The sequence below is a fragment of the Cynocephalus volans genome, chromosome 6, assembly GCF_027409185.1.
Source record: "Cynocephalus volans isolate mCynVol1 chromosome 6, mCynVol1.pri, whole genome shotgun sequence".
NCBI classification, from domain to species: domain Eukaryota; kingdom Metazoa; phylum Chordata; class Mammalia; order Dermoptera; family Cynocephalidae; genus Cynocephalus; species Cynocephalus volans.
The window spans coordinates 163013843-163023997 of record NC_084465.1 but is presented as its reverse complement, the minus strand read 5'-3'; the positions used below and the strand labels follow the sequence as shown (position 1 = coordinate 163023997).

At 43.2% G+C, this 10155-nt stretch overlaps 1 long non-coding RNA gene across 1 annotated transcript; it reads left to right on the top strand.

Annotated features, from left to right (window-relative positions):
• The first annotated feature begins 413 nt into the window (after positions 1–413).
• On the top strand, positions 414–2495 carry LOC134381310 (uncharacterized). The gene is made up of 3 exons (XR_010023931.1): positions 414–509; positions 1045–1079; positions 1975–2495. It is a non-coding gene; the product is annotated as an uncharacterized LOC134381310 (long non-coding RNA).
• Positions 2496–10155: the final 7660 nt, after the last annotated feature.

The following is a 10155-nucleotide window of genomic DNA, read 5'->3' as shown; positions in this document are numbered from 1 at the left end:
ATGAGAAGCCATCTCTGGGCAGACGTGAGCCGAGACTGGACTGCTGCAGTTAGAGCGACCTCCAGCCTCACTGACGGAGGGGATATTTCACGGTAATCTTGGTCAGAGAGAACTGTTCCACTGAACGGTTTTCTGGCTGAGACCGTTTCTCCCCGCTACTCCTCTAAGATCTGGAATACTCCGGTTTGTATCCCTCAGGGCAGTACCATAGCACAAGCCCCAGGTGTCTGAAGAAAGGACGCAGGACTCAGGCTTTCTTCTTGAGCCCCCCTGTGGCACAAGCACGACACAGTCCACCATTGCCTACAAACACACGTTGACCTGTGTTGACTTAGAAACATAAGTCACCTGTTTCCCTTCTGGAAAGAGTCAGTACAACTGCTGTGTCCTTTCTCATCACCCGGTAGGTTTCTCCTGAGGCATCTGGATCCACCTGTGAGAAGCCCCCTTCCCCCTGCAGCGTCAGGATGCCAGTGGCTTCCCCCGCCTACCGGGTGAGATGCCCTTGGGTAAGTCCGGTGCTCTCTCTTCCTCTATTTCCACCCAACCAGGTGTCCCAGGGCAAGTGTCACATTTGAACTCCCATGGGTTTGGGGGGTGACAGGGGTCTGATAACACACCCCAGACCCTGCAGACTTACCTCCCTTTGAAGCCATCCCCATAGGCTTGGGGACTGAGCACAGTGGCACGGCAGTCTCCACAGTGAGAAAAGTCTAGCGCAGGACCCGGACAGCAAACTGTCAACTGCAGATGCTCAGGGTCCAATTTTAAATGTCAACAGGCTTAGAATGTAGCTCTCCAGAATTCTGCAGTGGGGGAGGGGTGGGGGCAGTTGGGCTGGTGGGGGTGGGGAGACATGCCGTGCAGGGTTCTGGCAGGTAGGCAGGATTCTGAAGGTCCCTCAGATTATACAGGGGCAGCACAGTGGGTGTGTGCCTCTGAGGCAAGTTTCAAATTGTTTCTCAGATTCACAGCACAAAGCTTCTGCCTGGTGTTCTACTCACTCCATTTCTTTATCAATAAACCTGTTTTTGTGCCCCTCAGCCAACCCTGCTGTAGAGTGGCTGCACGTCCCGAAGGTAGGTCAGAACAAGGAATCCGATAAATACAGGGTTTGTAAGGGAGGTAGGGGGAATGAGTGTCTGGAAATAGGTTTGGATTGTCTCAGCACCTCCAGCGGGCTGGGTTGCTGTATGCACATCATTCTGTAGGAAGCAGTCCTTGTACGCTCAGCTACGGTCTGTTGCTGCGACCTCTGCAGACTCCCGTGGACTGGCCTTACTTACGATCCCCTTTGCTGGAAAGCCATGAAAATTCATGTCTTTCTTCGAAAACTGTCTCTGCCCATTTTAATATTGAATAACTTGTTTATGTGCTCTTGGGTTGTTTGAGTTGCTTATATGTCTGGATATCAGCCCCTTGTCTGTGTGCCTTCTTTTGCTGTGCAGAAGCTTTATGGTTTGATATATTGCAATATGTTTACTTTTACTGCTTGTGCTTTTGGGGTTTTATTCATAAAGTCTTTGCCCAGTCCTACATCCTGAAGTATGTCCCCTGTGTTTTCATCTAGGAGTTTTATAGTTTCAGTTCTTATATTTGAGTCTTTAATCCATTTCGAGTTGATTTTGTGTATGGTGAAAGGTATGGGCCTAGTTTGACTTTTCTACGCATGGATGTCCGGTTTCCCCAGCACTATTTATTGAAGGTGCCGTCCTTTCCCTAGTGTATATTCTTGGTGGCCTTGTCAAAGATGAGTTGCCGGTAAAAAGCACTTACATCAAAAGAATGGAAACACTTCAAATAATCTAACATTAAATCTCAAGTAAGTAGAAAACCAAGAACAATCTAAGCACCAAACTAGTAGATGGAAAGCAATGATTAAGAACAGAGTCGAACTAAACGAAGTAGAGACCAAAAGAATGATGCAGAAAATCAATGAAGCAAAATGTTTTTGTTTTTGTTTTTGTTTTCCAGGGGAAAAACAAACTACGCAAGCTGTTGGCCAGACTACTTAGAAAAGAAGAGAGAAGGCCCAAATAACAAAAATCAGAAATGGAAAGGGAGACATTGCAACCGATTCCACAGAAATACAAAGAATCATTAGAGATTGTTCAGAACAACTATACACCAACAAATTTGAAAACCTGGAGGAAATGGATAGATTTCTGAACACCCGTAAACAACTAAGACTGAACCAAGGAGAAATGCAAAACCCGAAGAGACCAATAAGAAGCAATGAGAATGATGCAGTCATCAACAGTACCCCAACACAGAAAAGCCCAGGACCAGATGGCTTCACTGCTGCATTCTACCAAAGTTTTAAAGAAGAATTAACAACCATCCTTTTCAGACTACTCCAAGAAATTGAAACAGAGGCCGTTCTCCTAAATTAATTCTATGAGGCCAGCATCATCCCGATCCCCAAATCAGACAAAGACACAACAACCGAAAAGAAAATTACAGGTCAGTAACCTTGATGAACATAGACACGAAAATCTCCAGCAAGACATTAGCAAACAGAATACAACAGCACGTCACAAAGATTATACACTGTGATCATGTGGGTTTCATCCCAGGGATGCAAGGATGGTTCAACATACATATATCAATAAATGTGATACACCACATGAACAAAAGCAAGGATAAAAACTATACGATTATCTCAAGAGATGCAGAAAAAGCATTTGAGAAAATTCAGCATCATCCCTTCATGATAAAGACCCTTAACTAAGTAGGTATAGAAGGAAAATATGTCAACCCAATAAAAGCCATATATGAAAATCAAACTGCCAACATTGTCCTGAATGGGGAAAAATTGAAAGCTTTTCCTTCAGGAACAGGAATAAGAGAAGGATGCTCACTCTCACCACTCCTATTTAACATAGCATTGGAAGTACTAGCCAGAGCAATCAGGCAAGAGAAAGAAAGAAAGGGCATCCACAGTGGAAAAGACAAAATCAAAACGTCACGTTTCACAGGATTGGACGTGATCCTACATATAGAAAAATCCATAACCTCTACCAAAAAACTCCTAGAGCTCCTAAACAAATTCAGTACTGTGCAGGATACAAAATCAATGCATAAAAATTGGGAATATTCTTATACGGCAACAACAAATAAGCAGAGAAAAAAAAAAAAAGAAGAAGAAAGCCAGCCCATTTACGATAACTATGAAAAGAATAAAATACCTAGGAATAAATTTAACCAAAGAGGTGAAAGATCTCTACAATGAGAACTACAAAACTCTGCTGAAAGAAAGAGGACACCAAGAGAGGTGGAAAGATATTCCTTGTTCATGGATTGGAAGAATTAATGTTGTGAAAATGTCCATAATAGCAAAAGTGATCTACAGATTTGGTGCAATCCCCATCAAAATACCAATGACATTCTTCACAGAAATAGAAAAAACAATCCTAAATTCATGTGGAAGAACAAAAGACCCCAATAGCCAAAGCAGTCCTGAGCAAAAAAATAAACTAAAACCAGAGGCATTATACTACCTGACTTCAAACTAGACCTCAAATCTGTAGAAGGTACCAAGTCTTTATGGAGCTTTGGAACTCCCACCACTCTCAAACTGCCGGTTCACCGGTGAGCTAATCTTGTGACTTCAGGATGTAGGACCTAGTTACTTTGCTGTCCCCATTTAAAATAATGCAGTTGCCACGGTGAATGAGGTTTCAGAGGGCTGTGATCCAGACAGCCTCGATTCCTGACTGTCATTTGCATGCAGTATTCTCACACCAGGTTGGGTGACTACTTCTCATTTACCTTTATGAACCCCCGGAGTCACTTGAGACCACGTCATAGTAAGTAAAGGCTATTAAGCAGTTACGGGAGAGAGATGGGGATTTGGCCAACTGGCTCCTTGCAGCGTGCATTAGCTATTGCCGAGTGTCCATGTTCCTCCTCAGTCCAATCCAAAGTCAGGAGATCTTGAACTTGCATTTGAAAACATGACCACTCACAACACCTAGCCTGCCTCGAGTTCGGGGAATTTTACACTACTCCAAAGTATAGGTGAAAGTTAGATACTATGGAATTAATACCGAGATGCATTACTGAGAATCTGTGGACCATGGTGAGAGTTATAATTGTTGGTTTTCCGTTTTGATTTCCCTTTCCTGCTGTGTCATCACATGGGGAAGAGAGAGTTCTGGTGTCTCCTCCTCTTCTTATAAGGGCGCTAATCCCCGTCATTAGGGCTCCACCCTCTGATCTCCTCTTACCCCAACAACCTCCCAAAGGCACCACCCCCAGATACCATCACGATGGGGCTTAGGGCTTCAACATGCGGATTTGGGGGACACGACATTGTGACTGTAACCGCCCTCCAGCTGTTCCCACTGTACAGGGTCAGGGGCGGATTGTAAGGTTGAGGCAGGGCACGGTGCTTGGCAAGTAGAGGTTCTGCCTCCTCCTGGAAACGGTTCAACCACAAAAGTGCCCCACGACAGATAGCAGTCAGGTGGCGAGGACAGGAGTAGCAGCAGGAGCCCCGAGGTGTGACCGAGATGATGCCTGTGCTCGACTGAGTGCCCACACGTACTAGGGCATGGGCCAAGTCCCCTCCAAACACGACTTGCTCCACATTCCTAAAACCTAAGAGGGGCTCCTGAGGACAGCTCTGAATGTGGAAGAGTCAGGGAACTAGTGAGGAGTGGGTCCAGGGCTCCAGCCTTCGATCCCCGCGTTTTCCCTCAGCGCCTGATGTGTGTGCTGAGCTGGACAGCAGGGACAGTTGTGGGTTCCCGTGAGGATGCCACCAACGAGGACCTGCATGGCATGATGTTCTGGAAGCTTCTGGGCTTGAGGGCCGTGGTGTGCAGCTTCACACCACGCCGTCTTAAACTAGCCAAGCTCTGAGGCCTTCTCCAATGTGGAGACCCACCTGGGAATAGGAGGGGCAGCAGCCAGCTGACCCGCCACCAAGAGTTAGCTTCCTTCACACTTCACATAGGCACAGGGGTGGGTGGGACATGGATGCTGCTGATGTGGGACAGGGGAGGAAAGGTGCAGAGGAGCATCTGGGGGCTAACCAGCGAGCTCCGTGGGTGGATGGGCAGGAGACGCCCAGACATGGCCCCTTCCTCCCCCTAGCAGACAGCCAGGCCACCGTGGTGCTGGACGGTTTTGCCCACCTGCCACTGTTGCTGGGACACCCCCACCCCATGATCACAGCTCTTCATGTGGTGGCCGACACCCTTTCAGTCAAGGATCCCACATGGGTCCTGGGGCAGGAATCAGATCTCAGAATCTAGAGAAGGAGTTGATGGTCGGGCACCGGTGGGTCCTTGGAGCCTGGCATCTCCCAGATCCTTCCTTCCTCACCGGCCTGTCTCCACTTAGTGGCACAGACGTGAGAACAGAGGCAGTAGTCCCAGGGCATTTCCCAACAATACCACTTTTATTCACACTTGTATACAAACCCCCATTACATACAACGCCCCCAACGTGCTGCCTCCCGGACCTGTGCCTCACCTCTCCCGCACCCTCATCCCCCAAACAGGCCCCCCTCCCCTACCGCAATTCCCCATCCAGACCCCCCCACCCTCTCTCCCCTGTCCTGCCTCCCCCACCCTGCCCGTAGCTGAGGAGCAGCTTTGTCAGCACTGGGTGATGGGACCTCGGGATCCCTCGGGCTACAGGATGCAGTGAGGGTCAAATCTAGTCCAGAGGGGCTGCCACCAGTGGTGCTTCTTCCTCCTCCCAGAGACCAATGTGTCACCCCTCACCTTTTGAGGACGTGAGGGTCGAGCCAGACGCCGAGCAGGGACATTCCTCCAGGTCTGCAAGCTGTATTTCCAGTCAGGAGGATGGCCAGGCTGGGGAAGTCCTCCTCGACCTCACTGGACCTGGCTGCCGGGCCCTGTGCAGGCATAACAGGACAGGCTCCGCTGAGACCAGGTGAGGTGGGTCTGTGGCCCTGGGGAGGGGAGCTGAGATGGGCAGCCCTCAACTCTCGTGACTCCTGATGCCCTGGCTAGAGGGCAGGCTCCTTGGCCTGCGTAGGTTGGTGTTGTCTCGGCTGCGCTGTCGAGGGTCATGGGAAGTCGCTTCTGCTGGGCAGGTTTCTGTGATGACCCCTACTTGGGGGCTCAGCCTCTAGAACTTTGAACAAGAAGTTCCTGTTGTTTGTAAATTACCCAGTCTGAGGTATTTTATCATAGAAGATGAAATGGAGTAAGACACTGGCTCCATAGAATGAGTTGGGAAGTGTCTCCTCTTCTTCAATTTTCTAGATGAGTTTGTAGTCAGGAAGTGTGATGCCTCCAGCTTCATTCTTTTTGTTCAAGATTGCTTTGTGGGCTACATATCTTTTTATTATTGAGGTTTAAGATATCTTTTTGAATTCTAGATAGAAGTCCTTTGTCTGACATATGCTTTGCAAGTACAGTATTTTCTGTTTGTGGTTTGCCTATTCATTATCTTATTAGTGTCTTTTGATGAACAAATGTTTTTAATTTTGATGAAATAATTCCCCAGTTTTCCTATCTGTTCCTCCTGCACTGCTCCTGATCTTGGCTTCACCACCAAGGACAAACTCCTTCTGGTTTTTACAGTCCAGTTCATAACTCTCTGATACTGGTTCTGGGCTGTAGCTGTTGCCTGAGGCTATCTCTTCCATCAACTGCTTTTTTTTTTTTTTCTTCCTTGGTTCAAGGAATTTTCACCTCTTTCAGTTTATTGAAATAGTGAGTATTCTTTTTGTTTTCGGGCATAAATTTATACTTTAAAAAATTGACAAAGCCATTGCCCAAAGATCATCAGGACCACCCCTATAGTCAAAGATAGATTTATTACTTGCTGCAGTAAAGGCAAACATATTCCAGAACAGGGTAGAGTCAGGGGGTAGTTGTTAAGCTATGTCTAAGGGCTGGAGTTAGTCATAGGATAATATTAACAAGGAAGGATTACTCAGCATTTATAAACTATAAACTGTAACAAATTGTGGTCTTATTTTTAGAATATATGTCTGTTTTTATCAGTTTGTCTGTTGTTTTATCTTAGAACTGTTAACTAAAATTTATAGGAAGCCACTGATTTGGACTGAGCTTCTGCACTAGGCCCCATCAGACTATACCAAAATGGAGTCACTTGTGCTAAAGTTCCATGTCATCAAACTGAAACTAACTTGTTTTTCTGACCTTTGGAGAAATCAGGAGAGAGGACAGCCAAATCCCCAAATGGGCCTGTTTTAGCCAGCATGATAAAGACATCCCCTCTGCCTTAACTTTTACAGGAAAGTAACCTAAAGTAACCTGATGTTAAACAATCCACTTTTTGTATTATGCTCTTTCCTTGCTCCTGCTCAAACTGTCAACTCTTCTGCCATGCCCAGCCACCTGAGATGCTACTTGATTTGTGAATTGCAAATAAAAGCCAATTAGGTAATTTAATTAATTTGTTGAAATTTTGTCTTTTGACAGAACATATGGTCTGTCTGAACAAACTCGTGTTGATTTAGAGGGTCTGTGATGATGTTATAGTTTTGGTTTGGTGCAGTTTCTCTGTTTTGTGAGTTAGGGGGCATTTTGCAAGTTGTGGTTTCTCTTTCATTTTTATGTTACTCCTGTGGATTTGGTCTGGAAAATGCAGACTGCGGTGCTGTAAGACTAAGGTAGCATGACAAATAAATGAGATGGACCAAGAGCTCAGTAAAGGCTATCGGGACAAGTGGATATCTATTTAGAAAATAATACATTTATACCTCTACCACCTATATTTATGATTCTACTGTATAAAATGAATTATAAATAGAGAAAGTATCTAAATTATTAGAAGAAATTATGGGAGAATATTCTTATAATATTGATACGAGGAAGGTATTTTTAATAAAAATATAAAACTAGAGCATAAGAAAGAAAAACCAGAACCCAATAAGAAAAAGACAAACTAGTGATGGAGATGTATGGCTCAGATCCCTCTTCAAGAAAGGACTGCTAGCTGCAAGAAGTGTGTGGATAGCTTACAGCCTCCAGCTGCTAACTCCTTCAGGTTCACCTGAACTTTGGAGCCAAGGTCACACTGTTCTTGGAGTGGTCCCCATCAAAGACTGAACAGCATTTATGGCACAAGGGTCTAGCCATTTCTTCCCAGTGTGGGGCTCTTCTAACTGGCAATCTTTGCTCTGGAGTTCACCATTTGGTTGGCATAGACGCCGTTAGATCTTTGTCTAATTCTCATGGCTTTCCTTGTCCAATCCCGCTTCCTACTCTTTCTTTTCAGATGTTTTACTCCTTAATAATCTGTTTTCACTCCTAACTCTATCTCAGTATCTGCTTCCTGCAGGACTCAATTGACACACAACTTAAAAGAAAAATATGCAAATTTATAAATAGTCAACTCAAAGAAGGACAAGCATGAAAAGATGCTCAATACCACCAATAGTGAAATAATTAGAGAAATGAAAATTCAGGGAACAAAAAGAGAGGCTGAATAATATCTATGATGGCTAGCATGTGTTGGGAATATAAATCGTGAAGCGTATTGTAATATAAATTGGTATAGACATTTTATAAAGCTGTTTTGCAAAATATTTTAGAATTATATGTAAATACCATGTGATTCAGAAATTTCACTTCTTGAAATGTACTTTAAAGAACACTTGCTAATGTATGATATGAGACATATTCAAGAATATATTTTGTAACATGGTTTATAATTATTAAACAGTTCTGGAAAGAAACGAATTGAAATTGACAACAACAACAGCATATGCCCCTGAAGTAGTTTTGTAGAACCAATTGAAATTAGGAACCCCCTTCACTCTTTGGCCAAGATTATACTGAGTTAAAAAAAATTTTTTTTATTGTGGTAAAGTACCTACCATAGAATTTATCATTTTAACCATTTGTAAGTGTTCAATTCAGTGGCATTAAATAGATTCACATTGTGTGTAACCATCACCACTACATATACTCAAATTTTTTCATCATCCGGAGCGTCAACTCTGTACCCATTAAATAACACTCTTTTTCCCTCTTTCCCCCAGTCCCTGATAATCTATATCTTAATTTATATCCCTATGAATTTGCCTTTTCTAGGTACCTGATATAATTGGAATCATATAATATTTGTCCTCTGTGTCTGGCTTATTTCACTAAGCATGTTTTCGAGGCTCATCCATGTTGTAACATATATCAAACTTTCATTCCTTTTTATGGTTGAATAATACTCCGTTGTATGTATATAGCACATTTTGTTTATCCTAGTAACTGCTGATGGACACTTGGGTTGTTTCCATCTTTGGGCTATTGTGAACATTGGTGTACATATATCTGAGTCTGTGCTTTCAATTCTTTTGGATGTATACCTAAGAGTGGAATTGCAGGATCATATGGTGGTTCTATATTCAACTTTTTGAGGAACCATCAAACTGTATTCCACAGTGTCTGCAATATTTTACATTCCCACCAGCAATGCATGAGGGATCCAACTTTTCCACATACTTGCCAACACTTGTTATTTTCTGTTTTGTTATTATTATTACTGTCATCCTGGGAGGTGTGAAGTGGTATCTCACTGTGGTTTGATTTGCATTTCCCTAATGGCTAATGATGTTGAACATCTTTTCATGTGCCTATTGGCTATTTGTATACTTTCTTTGGAGAAATGTGTATTTATGTACTTGGCACATTTTTTTGAATTGGGTTATTTTCTGGTTGTAGGAGTATTTTTTTATATGTATTCTGGATACTAATCTGTTATCAGATGTATGATTTGCAAATATTTTCTCCCTCTCTGCAGATTTCCTTTTCACTCTTTTGATATTGTCTTTGCATAAAAGTTATTAATTTTGATGAAGTCCAACTTACCTATTTTTTTATCTTGTTGCTGGTGCTTCTGTTATCATATCTGTGAAATTGTTGCCAAATCTAATGTCATGAAGCTTTTCTTCTAAACATTTTTATAGCTTTAGCTCTTATGTTTATATTACTAATGTATTTCAAGTTAATTTTTATATGGTTTAAGATAAGGTTTAACTTCATTCTTTTGTATGTGGGTGTTAAGTTTTTCTAGCACCATTTGGTGAAAAAAATGTCCTTTACCCACTGAATGGTCTTGGCATACTGTTGAAAATCAATTGACCATATATATATGCAAGGGTTTATTTACAGGCTGTGTTCTATTCCAATGGTCTGTATGTGTAGA